We start from the raw sequence: 16,090 nt of genomic DNA, 5'->3' as shown, positions 1-16,090 counted from the left end.
ACCGTCCCTGGAGCTGTTTGAGGAAACACTGGACGTGGCACTCAGTGCCGTGGTCCAGCTGACGTGGTGGTTGGGGTCATGGGTTCGCTCGATAATATCAGAGGTCTTTTCCAACTTCATTGATTCTGTGGCTCAGGTTTGTGTTTAATGTGCTGCTACGCGAGAGCCGCTCCGTGTGAGCGCGTTCCCTGCTTTTTAAATGCATGGGGTAAATGCTGATTAACGTCACAGGCATCCATCCCTTGAGAAATGCACAGAAAAGTTGAGATGTAAATTAATGATGCGGGGTCCACCCACCCTGTCACACCCCCTGATCTTCCCGGCCCATCTCCCCTTCCCGTGTCCCGGCTCCAGGGCACGCCGGGCTGGACGCGGGTTCTGCGCTGTGCCCGATCCCCGAGAGCCGCCCGTGCTGCTGTCCTGGCCCCGCTGCTGGCCCTGCTCTGCCCTGGGCTGTGCTGGCATCCCTCTGCGATGGAAACAGAGGGGACACAGCTCCGTGGGCTGGGCACTTCTCCCCTATTCCTCGCCAAATCCTGTTCACCTGTTTGCATCACAAATGCTTGTGTCTGCTGAGTCCTGCAGGTTGCACAAAGCTCAAGTGCAGCACAAGTGATTTATGTTGCCAGGAAAATTAATCCACAAACACCAGATGTTTATGTCCAAAAAGGAGACAGAAGAGTCCTTTTTGCTTTATTTGAATAAAGGGAGAGGCCGTGGGACATTCCCCTGGGATCTCTTAAATTTTTGGAGGATGCAGCCTCCTTTTTATCCTAATTCCCAAGCTTCGTTTCCCTCTCTCTTTCCCCTTGGCTGAGGTACTTGAGAAGTACAGACTTTCCAGAATGCCTAAGACCTGAGATTCCCCTCTAGTGTATAACCCTCCTTTTCATTTTTAATTCTTATAGAATTCATAGTTTTTCCCCATTGCTTCTTTCATCTTCCAATATCTAATTTCATTTATCAGCAAACCTACAGTTTGCTGATAAAGGCAACTATCTTCTTCCACTCATCAATGAGTGGAATCCATCCCATTGTTTCTTTTATCTCTTAGTGCTAGCCTTATCTACCAGCAGGTCCACAGCTCGTTTGTAAAGACAAATCTAACATTCCTCTCAATGTTAAAGGCATAATTTCCAGTGAAAATATGCCTCTCAAACTACAGTGCCATCAGAGAAGACTGAAAGTGCCATCTGCTTCCAAAATACAGCCTCGTCTGGATCCCCACTGTACTGTTCACCTCCTTCCTTGGCTTCCCCCGTTCCATTAATAAGGACACTCATGGCTAATGTGATTTCTTCTTTACCTTGTCTGCAACACAGAGTAGGAAGACAGGTAGCCATCTCTCATCTCATAAAGATGTTGAGAAGAAGCCTAACTTTTCATGTATTTAGTTAGTTCTTGCTCAGAAAAACAAACGCAGGCTTGGTATTTGCTTGCTGGATGACTGAAAATTAACAAAACTTTCTTCAAGTGGTGGTGACAGTGCAGGGCACTGGCAATGCTCAGCATCCTACCTTTGTGTTGCTTCCCTGCAGATTCCTTGGCATATGCTTTCTCTTTAGATAGGCTGGGATATATAAAAGAAGCAAAATAATGCTACTGCTTTTTGCATCTAAGAAAAAAGTCTGAAAATATTATCACTTTTACAATCATGAAATCCATCTGGGAGTAGCCAGATAGTGCTGTTTCCTGTGTCCCAAGGGATAAAGCAGCTCTTGCTCACACACCTGTAAAGGCAAGTCTCTACAGGAATCTCTTGTGGAATCTTTCTTGGCACGTAACTTGTTGGAAATTTGAATTTTGCAAGTCAGTTCTACACTACTAAGCAGATTTAGGCTTCCTTCATGAGGCAACAGCAGCAGCAACAGCAGCTGACCTCCAGGAAAATAAAGCGCAAAGTGAAAATATTGATCAGTTGTCTCAAAAGGCTTTTTTCCTAGGGTGTCTTTAGTCTGTAGTATTTCACTGTTTGGAAAGCAAGTACTTGGCAGTTTCCAGCAGACTTTCTGGAGATGTTGTTCTGCAGGCAGGGAGTGGCTCTGCAGCTAAAAAAACCATTATCCTGAAGGACTGTGTGCTATTTTCCCCAGGGCTTCCAAAATGCTGTGACACCTCCGCCCCCCAGAAGTCCAGACACTTCTGAATAGTGTAGCCAGCTGTCTGGAAGTTTGCAACCTGCACTTTTATCAGCCAGTCAGCACATTCCTGGAGAGATTACTGATGGACTAATGCACATTGATAGTGTTCATGCACACACCTGTTACATCTGTGAGGCTCATGAAGCACACATAGCACTGTCCTCCTGCCCAACTCAGGTTTATAACAAGGTCAAGTAGCACCTGGGCTGGGGTGACTTGCTCATGGCAGGATGCTGAGGCTGTCAGAACTTCCTGCAGAGCATGGCAAAGCAAGGATTCACCTTCTGCTTTTAATAGTTTTCACATTCTCCAAATGAGGTTCACCTGAAGAATGAAGTGTGATGGCATTTGTATGTAAGACAGGAATCTTTTGGTAAACTCACATGCCAATTTCACCGAGCAACAGTATGAAATAAAGGTTTCAAGAGATCACTGAACAGTTTTTAACTGGATAATTGCTCCTGTCAAAGGAAACTTAGTGGTAGTAGTAATAGTAGTAGTACAAAAGAATGAAGTCAAGATAATTTCAGGTTTAGTTATTACCTGTTCCTTCTCCTAATAAAAAAAAAAAAAAAAAAAAAAAAAAAAAAAAAAAAAAAAAAGGTAGAGCAATTTTTATAGTTGCATAATTATAGACAGATGTTATCAACACTTCTAATAGTCACTGGAAATATTTATTTAGATAGGAAATTATTCACTTTTGTCTTCCCTGGAAAAACAGTAAAGCATTGATTTATATCACCTCTGCCAAATTTTACTTTTCATGGTATTTAATTAATAGTCATATATTTTCTTTATTAAAAGCTCTTAAAAACGACCTGAAATTATTAGGATGTCCTACAGAAAACTAATGCAGAAAGCTAACTCATGAATGAGGTAAACAATTGAGAGGAAAACATAATAAAATCATAAGCAGAGAACGACACTAGAAAATAATTTCATGCAAGATGATTATGTAAGATTTCATAATGGAGTACCTTGCCATGTGTGACTTTAGTATTACATCAAGGGTGTGTTGCGTGGCTGTTGGCCACAACTCATCGTGTTCTATTGTTCTGGGTGTGATCCTCAAATGTTATTTTTCGGGTTGCAGCTGCTGTTACAAATGTCTGCTGGGTCTGTTGGGTTGAAAGCAGAGGGGAACACCCAGGACTCCCCCGGCTCACTGTCTGCATCCAGGTGAAAGCAATCCCCACCTCATTCCCGGAGCCAGAATTTGGCTCGGGATTTTTCTTCCTCCCGTGCCACCGTGGCTCTAACTCAGCAGGCAGCCGGGGTGGCTGCCGAGGAACAGCTTGTGGCCACATTGCTTCAGCCTCATTTCCTCCGTGGGAGGATCCGTGACACGCTTCCCAGGTCTCCTGGGTGGCACCATATGGTGGCCCCTTAAATGTAATCTCTGTTCTTCACGTTCATTTGATTCAAATGCTTGAAGTAAGCTGAGGCCATGTAGCAGCCCTGCTGAGTGGCATTTGAAAGGCAGTACAGGGGGACTCTGCTGTGTGCTCAGCAGCATGAGAACCTCTGTGGTGGATGGTGAGCTGGCTCTGTTCCTTTTGGAGGGCAGGCTGGGAGGATGCTGGCATAGTCCTATCTGTGCTGGTCTCACAGCTCCCTGACTTCTTCCTGGTGGGAAGCAGTCAATTAACTCTGAGTGAGAGCACACAAGTGGATGAACATATTCAGATGTGAATGACAAGGATGACAAAGATCTGGGACTGGACTGAAGAATTTAGTTATCAAACAGAACAGGTGTAGTCTTAGTTCCTTTTCTATATATATAACCTAAATCACCAGCTTCATTCCAGATGCATCCTCCCATTCTAAATATAAATAAATACACTATTTTCTGTTTTAAACTGCTTAGCAGGAACAATATTTTCTCCCATTATTCTTTGTTTTGCATTTCCATTTGTTTATCTTCTACTAATTTTCTTCCTGTCCTCCACACTCTCATTCAATTTTCTTATACAAACATTTCTTTTATCAGTATTCCTCTCTTCTTTTCTCAGGTCCACATTGCTTCTCTGCATTTCTCACTGAAAATGTCTATTTTGATCTATGTCTCCTATCTCTTCTGACTAATTCCCATTCAGTCCTACATGTTCTAGTATTTCCAGCTTTAGACAGCAACACAGATGGGGGAATTAGAACACTTAATTGTACTATCAAAATCCTTCAGATTGTTTCCTTTGGAGTCACTAGAATTTGGAAGAGAGGCAGTTTTCTAGGATCTTCCAGATGTTTTTCTTCTAGTAGGGATAGACAAATGGATTAAGAAAGTATAATTTCTGTTGTTCATTCTGTTTGCTTTACTGCATTATTATTTGGGAAACACAAATGTCTTAAAGGAGAAGGATGATAATATCATTTTTCATGCTTGAATTTTTTTATCCTTTTATACCTCTGTGCTTTCCTTTATATTAAGTTTATTGGGTTTTTAGTTCCAGGAACAATTATTAATTGCAACATACAGAGAAGCACTGCTTTAGAAAAGATTCTACCTATTTACATACTAAAACCCTTGGAAAAGGAGATGTTACTTTACTCTCCTATGTAAGCTTTGCTAATGTAGAGGTATTTAAATGTAGCATTGATCAGCTGTGAGTAAAAGAAACCAGACATATTTTCTGTTGTTGCTGGATCTCACTGAAAATTATGTTTGAGGCTCATTTCAGTCCTTCTGCATTTTCATATTTTCGTGTATGCCTTTCAGATATACACAAATGTGTAGTTTTATTCAAAATGAAGATCTTAGGCTTTGTGTCTAGAAGGCTCAGGTAAGTGCTTTAAACAAACATTTGTGAAACCAGAGTTCATAGAAAGCTTTGTACAGAAACCAACTATTTCTGCTTAATGTTTTTCACACAGGCATTCCTCTTCTGCTATGTTGTATTTCCCAGCACCTTAGAGATAACATTTCTGTTGATAAAACTCTATGTAACACCTTCCTTTTTCACAGTGCCAGAATATTTTTGAGCAACACTCCCATGTGAGCTACTTTAGTGCAAATTCTTTCCTGCAGGATTTTTGCCAGCTCCATTGCTCACTGCCTGCCTTTTCTTTGCTGGGTTCTGCTCTCTGCAACTAGCTATAAACCACTGATTTACATCCTGCCTTTCAGACCACTCTTCCAATTTTACAAATAACTGAGTTCTGATCCTCTGCCCCTCTCAGGGTTGTGTCTATCCCGAGCTAGATGGGAGATTCTGTGCTTCCTTACGTGTCCTAATAACACCATTGAATAGAATTTGTCAGCATTGTGTTGCCAGCAGAATCACGGATTGCTGTTCTTAGATTGTGGGTTTTTTTGGCGTTTTGGAGGGCGGAAAGGAGAGCTGTGCAGCAGCGGTGCCGTGGGGCGGCAGTGTAGCCCAGGGATGGAATTGGATCGCACTTTGCTGGGGTGGAAGCGCCTCTGCGCTTTTCCCTGCAGTCAGGAGCGAACCTTTGCAGCTGGGAGGCACTGGAGCTTGCCTCGTTACTTGGGAAAGTCATGCTAGGGTAGCATGAAGGGAACAAACCGAAAACAAACTGGTTACACTAGAATGGGTGTGGCCGCTGGGTATTGCTTCCCCGGTTGTGCCCGTGGTGTTTATTTCCTTTCCCTGAGCACAAGGAAGGAGATGTCTCAGTACCTGATCTGTTGCTATTGCCCCCAGTGCCTTTGCTCCCTCAGGGGAAGGAATGCCAAGTTTAGATTTGTCCTTTAATAATTTTGTTATTTATCTGGTTTGAATGAAGCTCGTACATCTGAGTGGAATCAAATCTGTTCCACCCTCCTCCTCCCACCAGAGAAGCACAGCAGCGCTGGTTGCAAGGCTTTTTTTAACCTCTGCAAAACCCAAATGTGTACAGAAAGGGTCATGTACCACAAAGCCCCCACCCTGAGGGATGTGTCATGACCATTCTACACCAAAGTCTTTTGATAGAAAGCTGTTTTGCTCTAAGCCACATTGATCCTGACAGCCCTTAGCGGATTGTGATTCATCCCTTCCTTCCTCTAGTTTGGGATGATATGATGCCACTTGCTTTAGCATGTGTGCATCTGGATCCATGTGCAGAAACCCTGCAAATAATTACAAGAGAGAACACTTATGAAAGCAGATTAATCAAATTACAGAATTGAGGACATTCTTTAATTTGGTTTCCTGAGCTTTGTCCTAAAATATCCTCTTATCCCTTTGTGGAGGACTGTGGAAGAAGACCTATCTCTCTAATCTCACACTTTCAGAAACTCTTTTCTTCTATGTGATTAAGGGTGTTCAAAATTGTCCTAAATTATTCAACTAAGACTGCTCTAAATGCTTGCAAATAGAATGAGGAATAGAATTTTAAAAAAACAAACAAAAAACCTCAGAGAGATGAAGAGTAGTCCCCTCAGCCTGAAAACCTTCCATCCAGTTTTTTTTCTTTTCTTGAGGAAGGTTTAAAATATTTAAATGCAAAGATTTGTTATGGAAGCAGGGCTAACTTCCAATAGACTGGTGAATCTCTTCTGGTAATCTGCATGGGTTATTTTTTTGTTATTTTGTTTTGTTATGATTATTATTTTATTCCTAGGTTTTAAAATTAAGTACAGCTTTGTTAAAACTCAACACAGTGTCACCTGGTCCTGACCATTACAGGGAAATGGCTACTGGTTACACCATTTTTTCTAAATGTTATTCTCTTGGTTTTAAATAGGCTCTTCTATGCAATTTGGTCCTAAAAGCTCAGAATATTTTGATTTTATTATTGCTTTACATTCAGATATTAGATTTTTCTTGCTTTGCTGCCTGTCAGGCAAGTCTTGAAACAAGAGGCCAAAGGTAGCTCTGGTCCAAAACTTTTCAGTAGTTTCGGGGAGGCTGAGCTGGCTAACCAAAATTTGGAGCAGTGTCCTGGGCCAGGATGGAGCGGGGAGGGCTATAGAACAGTGAGGAGAGCTGTGTGGAGCTGGGTTTGTGGCTGCTCAGGCCTGGGAGGAGATGGGGAGCACAGACACTGTGACTGCCTGAGCAGTGCTGAGCCCCAAGGACCTCTCTGGCAGCAGCAGCATCCAGCAGGACTTTCCAGGGACCTTCCCTGGCAAAGAAAGCAGCAGGGCCATCATAATTTTGTTGCCTCTGTCTGTTAGCTGTTCTAGGCAAATCCCAGCTTTGCCCATGGTTCCAGCTGACTCTTCACAGAGATGTTTTTATTCCAGCTTTCTATCCCCTTGAGGGATAGAAAGGTTTATCTTGCCTTCAATACCTAGGAGTCTTTGCCTGGAGAGCCAGGGTGTGCTGCAAACATGGATTTGATCACAAAAATATTTTCAGAAGAGTAATTCACTGTAAAGCCACAGGAGAAATAGGGGAATGTCTCTCCAAAAAGCAGCTGGTGGAGGCTAGGAAGGGTTGCCTGTGTATTTGCCATCTTGATGAGACCAAGGTTTATCATACTGATTTTCAGATCACTGGTCTTCTCCAGACTCAATCAAAATCCGTGAGAAGCTTCCTATTGTTTCTGTATGTTTGAAAGTCAACCCCATTGTGTATTAGCTTTCAAATATATCAATATGTGCATATTTGCAGTCAAAATTACAAGTGTATAGTACTTTGAAAGAAAACAGAAAAATCATTAAAATATTTGAAGATTGTGTATCCTGTGTTCAGAGTTTGGAAGTATGATTAACTTCAGCTGCACTTAAACAGTGAGTAAACATGAGGAAGAGTTCATGTTTGGAACTATTTTTAAGTCTTCATTAATTTTACAATCTCTGCCAAGTAAGGCAGAATTTATTTACTTTTGTCTCACTAACTTTAACTGCTTTAGAGTCCCATAAATTTCATTCAACAGTTATGTCTTGGATCTTTTTGCTGTGTGATACCACCTCCCTTTGCTCTCTTTTAATCATCTGTCTCCTGTTTCATATGACAAGCAGTGTTCTCCCACCAGCTAGAATCCAGTATTCTCTAGTTGATGCCATATACTTGCAATTGACAGCAATTTTTTCCCCATTAGAAACCTCAATAGTCAAAACTCAAATTATGTTTGTTTGGATGTTTCCTATTGTTTTTGCAGGTGGCTATTTTTTTAATCCTCAAACAAAGCTCCTACATTAAGTGAGTCAACTATTTCAATATATATATTAGGCAATTAAAACAAATTGGTAAAATTCTGCTAGCCCATTTACCTGAAGCAAGTACATTTTGCTGAGGAGTGGCATGGTGTAAGTTGGATGGAATGGGTACAGATAAGGAAAATTAATGTATTACATTTTTATACCACTGTCCAACAGTAATTTTCGGGGGGATTCACAGCAATTTGTTTTAGTTTCCTGTGAAATGGGTTCTCTTTTTCCCTTAATTTTTCAGTACACACAGACTGAGTATCTGGTTTCCAAAAAGGCTGGAATAGACATTTTTAAGATTGAGGGGTGGCTGGATAGATACATCTTGCTTTTTTTATATATATACACCTTATATGTTTTTTTCTTCTTCAGAATTTTACTCCTAAAATATTTTAAGCCATTCTAATTGCAACATATGGTGAGCCTATTTCACTATTCAGCTTGATCAATGCTGTAAAGAGTCTGAAAATCTATATGGGAAAAAAGAGTTGGGTAAGCCCATTTCAGAACCAATATTACTGCACATCAATTTCCAATACTAGTATTTTTCCAGAGAGCATTCTAAGAGGGAAAACTCAGTGATGGTAGTCATGGGTATTTGTGAGGAGTAGGCAGCCATGAAACCAAGGGATGCACAATATTAGAATATTATTTTTACATTTTTTCAGTTGGACAGCAGAATACAGGACCTGGAAAGATGGACAAACAGAATTTGTGAGAGAACATTTCTCAATGGCTGGAAAAGTGTTTGAAACAAGTGACCCAGCTGGCTGACCCGAAGTGGTATGAATGTTGTAGATTTCCAGAGTGGACTTTTTTATAGCTCTTCTAGGAGAAGTTTAGCTGAAGGAACAGATCAGAAAATAGAAGCAAATGAAATTTGAGCCAGTGTGAGTTTTCCTGTTATTTTTCCAAACTTTTTTGAACATGTACGTTCAATCAGCTAAAGAACTCCCTCATTTGTCCTGCCTACTTCTTTTCACTTGTACAGCAGAGGAAGGGCCAGAGTTTGAAATACAAAATGGTGGGGCTTCAGGCAGCTGAATTCAACTGATTTTCTTTCTGGTTTGCCTTAATATGGTACTGATTTTAGCAATTAAATTATGCACTTGGCCAACCTATAACTGAAATATTTATAAAGTCTTATGTACTCTGAATTTTTTTTTTTTTTTTTGTTAGTTATATGTTAAAGAATGTTCAAGAGCATAAATGGAAGGAAATGGAATAAAATACTTAGCAAATTGCTTCTGGATTGACTTTTCCTGGACAGTAGATAGGAATAACTTCTTCATTTCTCCCAGTGCATGTAGTTTTGACTCAGCCATGCCTCTGTTGCAGGTTGCCCATGCCAGCAAAAGATGTATCACTAGGAAGACTAAAACATTTTGCAGGAAACAGTATGCCTTGGGTCAAATGAAGTGTTTGACATTAAAGGTACCATCATGCTCTCATAAGTTTAATTAATTCTCTTGTTAATATATTATAATTAATCTATGTCCCATCACGACACTGAAATGAGCACTTCAGCTATTTTTACTGAGCATTTGAGCTATTGTAACACTTCATGTATAAGAACTGATTTTATTTCTTATAAAAATAAAATAGTGGCCCCATGAATACCAGAATGAAACAATGTCAGCTCCTCAGGCTCTCTAACATTTAAATCAGGGTTTCTTAACAGTTTAGTGGGACAGATGCCAGTTTTGGGCACATCTGTGTCCATTTATGCTGCTCTCTCAATTCAGATGGAATTATCAAATAAAGGCCCAAACATTTGCAAGCACAGTAGAAGTTTGAGCCATCAGAGACTGAGTAAAATCATCCCACAGGCTGCCAGCTGCTTTCTCTGGTCTAGACTGTTACTCTGCTAGTATTTCTTACCAGACCTCATTTCTCTTGAAATTATTCCTTCCATAGCTGGAAAACTACTGTAACTGGGTAGAAGAAGAAAGAGTCCTGTTAACCAGACTAATATTCAGCATTAAGTGGGAAGTTGCAGTTAATTGTAATCTTTTGTAATATCAGATCACCAATCTTAGAAAACAATGAACCTCAAGGACCTCAGTATGAGAATTTCTGACAATAATTCTGTGCAGACCATTGTTACAAGGTCATTAATTTGGAAAACAAAGGCTTACATCCTCTTTTTTGCATGCACAAAGCTGCATTGTTAGCAGTGGGATGTTTATATGCAAAAAAAGCTGTGGATCTGTCAGCCTGCCCAGAAGGCTTCTTGAAAATTATCTAGGCAGCCAGTTGATTAGGTTCTTAATGAATTTGAACATTTAATGTTGTCAAACTCAAATTTGACTTAATTAAAAACAATTTTTAAAAGTGACCGTGCATGTTTTGGAAAGCCATAATCATGTAGTAATATTAGTGCAAACAGCCTCATTGCAATTAAGGCCATAATGATGCTAATTTGACCTGTTCTAGAAGAAATGAATACCTAGGGAAGTAAAAGCAGCATACCAAATCCATATATTTCAGAGAGTGGGGAGAAAATCAGATCTTAATGAAAATTGATTTTCAGATTACTCCCTTTTTTAGATGTTTTTTATTTTAGTGGTTTCCCATCTGTCAAATTTCATTCAGGGGAGTGCTTTTGGACTTTTGCTGTTGGGAATAAGTGTTTTGAAATTTTATGCAGGTAATGCTGGCAAGTCTTGATTTATATTGTTCCTTCAAATGGAGATCCATTAAAAATTAAGAATAATTTAGAAAATCCATATTTTGAATAGATTTTTTTTAAAAAGATCTTCTGTCATGGAAAAGCAGCATCATGTAGAGCTACTGAGCCAAAGTTACATCAAGTTGTCTGCATGCCAAAAGAAATTCAAATGTGATAAAATGGTTCTCTGTCTTGCTTGTTTGAGTTAGCCTGGGCATTTTTGCATAGCAGCTGTGCTTTATTTGTGTGTACAAGTGTGTGTACATAAAATGGTTCACAAACAGTACAAACCTCCCTCTAACAAATTAAGTTTGAAAGTGTCATTATGTTATGAATTAAATAATGATGAATTTCCAGCTTTTGTAAACAAACTTTCTCAAAGAAGTATCCAATGCAGACAAAAATAGAAAAAGGAGACAGAGTCCTATCCACACAGAGCATAAAGTCAAAGCAAAGGCACAGGGCGAACAGGCTTCTATTACATATCAGTCATGCAAAACAGAAAAAATGCCAGTGTTAGAAACATCTGCAAAATCTGCCTCAAGAGAAACGTGCACATGGATGCTGCACTGCCAGAGAGCAGGGCATACATTGCATGAAATCAGAGAACACCTCCAAGGACAAAAGGTTAACAGTGATGATATGTTCTTTGCTTGGGGGTCATTCAGCAATCCACTATGGACAGTAAAAACCTGTGATTTCATGCAGAAGCTCATCCTAGAGCTAAGATTTAAATGGGAGTGAAATATAAAATAAATTCAAAATTATTTATGGAAAACAATTTAAGAATAGGAACAAAAGGCATACAAATGAGAAATCAGAATAATAAGGTCAAATTAAAGGATTCAGAGGTTTACCTGAAAAATGGTGGGGTCATCTTTCATAGGAGGTATGACAGAAGTGAGTCATGCTCACTATTTAGAGCTCATTATTTAGACTTCATGGCCATTGAAGAGAGGTAAACAATCCTACAGAATTATAACCAGTAAAATAAATGGACCTATGGAAAAAACTGTCTTTGAAAATGTACTTATTCTGAAACATGTAGGTGTGAAGAATCACATGTAACAATGATCATGACAGACAAGAAAGACAGGTGTTAAATGTTAGTTTGTACTAAGTAGAATAAACCAGCAAATATTAGAGGGACCATGAAAAGAAGTATCTTCAAAGCAATACATGCCTACTATGCCTCTATAATTAGATGCCAGTACAGAACAAAGAAAAGTTAGTGGGGGAATTGCAGAACTGTGGAATGGTTTGGGTTTAAAGGGACCTTAAAGATCATCTAGCTCCAAGTCCTTGCCATGGGAAGGGAACCTTCCAGTAGACCAGGTTGCTCAGAGTCCATCCAACCTGGCCTTGAACACTTTCAAGAATGTGGCATTCACAATTTCTTTGGGCAACCTGTCCCAGTGTTTCCCCAGCTTCAGTGGTGCATTTGAATCCATTAAAGTATCAGAGTATACTTCTTATGTCCTCAATTTCATTTTAGGAGAAACAGCAACAGAAAACTAATCCTGAAATTTGGTGATACTGATCTTTTACCTCTTCTAACAGCTCCTGAAATCTCATTTTCATTTTCTTTTCCATGGCTCCTATTAAACAAGCAAAACTCACAACAACTGTTTAACTGCACTCCAAGTGGATTACAGAGATTATTTTTCTTTGGTGTGGCTGGTGCTGAAATAATGCAGATACTTCTGGTGGATTTTTTTAACACACACTAAAGAGGAGGGGAATTTTCCCACCTCTTCCTGCTCTGACCCTGCCAAATGCTGCAAGTGTTGAAATTCTCACAAGAGTTTGGTTTAGTTTTTAGACATATAGAAATCTTGTTCATTCTTTATTATAATTAAAAATACTACTGCAATTATCCTCCATACCCAACCCATAATGGAAAGTAAATCTATGGAAGGCTGACCTAAGGTAATCTTTGTTCCCTGGATTTATGTGCACTGCTTTTGAAACAGTTTCTTTTCCGTGTAGCCCAGAGCAAGAGTCTACCTTTATCTCCTACTTGTTGCTTTTATTTTGCACTTTGCAGTTGAGTTATTCTTGAAGTACATTTTACAACGTGTAAGTTTCCCTCTCCAAAATAAATACATTGGGTCACTGTTATTCTGATAACTCTCCTTTTGGAATCTGGACCTGGCTCCTTAGGCTTGTACTTTGTGAAATAAAATCATTCCAGTCACAGAGGGCCAGTAAGCAAGAGATCAGGATATGTCTGGTTCATGGCTTTCCAATTTGATGAAACTATGCTACCAGCATTTTTTAACTGATGATGACACCATTTCAAAAAAAACAGTATGTTTCCAGTCTCTGGTAGACAGGAAGTAAAAAGGAAATCATTGCAAAGTTTTCTACTTGCCAGTTGAACTGTCCTCAATCCTGCAAATATTTTTGCAGTAGTTAGGCTTTGTGTGCAGCAAAGCAGACCCCATTCCAGAGCTGGTCATTTTAGCAAAACCAGGTGTATGTCTGGTGAGTGCCCAGTGGCAGGGCAGAGAGAGGCTGGATGAAAGGAAATCCTAAATTGATTCAGTCCCCTTCATGGCATAATTTACAGATTGGTTTGGAGAGAGCTTTTCATGTGTCATTTGGTCTAATTTGCAACAGGATGAATTTCAGCAACACCTTCAAGAAGTCCTGTTTGTTCTACATATGTGGATTGGCACAAGGTAACATTCTCTAAGGAACTCCTGGCATTTGTGTTCTTCCTGGAAAAAGAAGTTGTGTACAGTTGGAGGGCTCCCATCTAGTTATGATTTAGTGTTCAGTTTCTGATACAAGCCAGCTGTGCTTCTGAATAGGGAACATCCTGCCTTTTGTAAGAGAAAATTCAGAAACTGGTACAGAGCATCCTTGAGCATCATTTTGGATGTCTGAGCAGAACTGTGGGAATATCTCGTATTTTGTAGCTTGTCAAAACGTGAGTTCAGATTTTTAAATCTCCTCCTAGAAGCCAATCAATGTGCAAAACCAATATCAAGACTTGGAACTACTGCTAATGTAGTATTAGAAAATTGTTATTATTGCAAATTTTGTCCTTTGGGGCAGTGACCTTGAAGGCTTGAGTGAGGTTTCATTCATCAAAGTGGAAATACAGGTAAGTATTATGAAATATGATAATCCATGCTTGTATAAAATGGGAAGTAGTGTGAAGAATCAAGAAAATGATTTTATCTTTGTTTATAATCTAGATACTGGAATACTGTGTACTGTTCTTTAGTAGAAAGTGAAAACACAAGTACCTCAAATTGGTTATAATGAAGTCATAAATCTAAAGAGTACGACAGTTTTATATGCACAAAATAAGCTTTTCATACATAAAATATCATCCTTGATACTTTCACCCCAGGAAATCTCATAGAGAAAAACATAATGAGAACAATGTCCAGAAAATTTGAGCTACTAGAAAAATACAGCATGTGCTTAATAGTGGTGATAATGATGTCCTTAATTACCATGAGAAGTAGGGGACTCTCCATCTTTAAACTGAAATTGTCTAAAGTGCTTCTAGACCTGAGCACTAGTTGTTCAACTCAATATATAAATTGCTGGATGCCACTCCCCAGGTGGCATTATGCAGGAAATCAATCTGGTAGTGTAATAATTTTACTAATCTATGAATCTACAAGATTTTATTGGCTGAACTCTGCTATTCCTGAGTACCTTCTTGCAGATTTCAATACCATTACTAATATTTATCCAAGTCACAGGAAAAAATTACAAATTATTTTCTAATCTTTAGCATTATATATTGTCTATTGTAAGGGAGAAGGCAAAGTGATCACTGTATTTCATGTTCTGAGCAACTGTTCTACGTGTGAGTGTTGATGAATCATAGTTTGTTAGGGTGGCCCCTGTAAGTCTGCTCGAAAATATTAATGAGATTTCTGTGGTTGCAATTTACCCACTAGTGGTAGGATAAAAAAAAGCTTTACAGCTGTCAAGATTTGAAATCGGATGTGAAAATATATCTGGAGAGAAGAGAGGACATCAGAAAATGAGATCAAGCACTTACTTTAAACTGAGAACAAAAATATATCCTGACCAATTTATTTCTAGCTCTGATATCTCACATAAACCTTTATTAAGCTTCACTGTTAAGTGAACAAATGTATTTTGTTATTTGGATTTATTATAAGGAAGTTACGGCTTAATTTCAAGACATTTATAATAAATGTTTTTAATGTTAAAGTTTTAATTAATAATTTTTTTAAATGTTGAAAGAAAGTTACATTAAATCATATTAGGGAAAGGAATTCCAAGGAGAAAGAGTTATTAAATTACTGATAATTAATGTGTTGTATTTATTAGGACAAATGTGACAGGTTACATTTGGGGTTAGCAGCGTGTGGTTGGAGTTACAGAAAAATGTTTTTTTAAACCAGATTACATTATAGCTATGATGCAAAGTAAGCTCTCATTCTGTTCTCATAAAAGAAAATGTCCAAAGCAGCTTTGACTGCACAGACAATTACACTGGTGAAAAAATAATCCATTCTTAGGTTTTCTCTGGTTGCTGATTTATGAATCTGGACAATGTAATACTTCTTTAAAACAAAAATCTAGAATTCATGCAAATCTCTTCACAGACTAGTAACCTCAAATCCATCTTATTAAATGCATTGGATTAATAATTTATTTAATTTTAATCATTACTGTGATTTGCTGTTTGGAATATAATTTAAATTTACTTTTCATCAAATTTACCTTTATAATTAATGATTTGATACAGAGCTCTCCCCTGAAAATCACATGAAAAAATATATTTGATTCTATCAATGTCTACTGTTTTTCATACAACATAAACAGAAGCAGCTTATCCACTGAAAAGCTTTGGCCTTCTGCATCTGCTGCAGTGCAATTCTCAGTGCAATCAAAATTTCTCTGATGCTGGTTTTATATTGGCTGAAGGAGACTCGCTTCACACAGTAGGTATTATATATCAGTGAATTTCATACATACATATCAGTAAATTTCAATGCTTTATGAGATGTTGACTTCTATAATTTTCCAAGTGGAAGACAGATAGTGGGATAGTGAATTTAAATTATGATGCCAGTAGTCTTGTATTTTATAGTCCCACTTGAAGGACCTTTCAGAAGCAGTTGGCAAATCCCCAGGGGTCTGTGGGACACAGTGTGGGAATCACTGCACCAAAGGAAGTTT

Source organism: Erithacus rubecula (genome assembly GCF_903797595.1).
Source record: "Erithacus rubecula genome assembly, chromosome: 1".
Taxonomy (NCBI): Eukaryota; Metazoa; Chordata; class Aves; order Passeriformes; family Muscicapidae; genus Erithacus; species Erithacus rubecula.
This window is presented reverse-complemented; position numbering follows the sequence as displayed.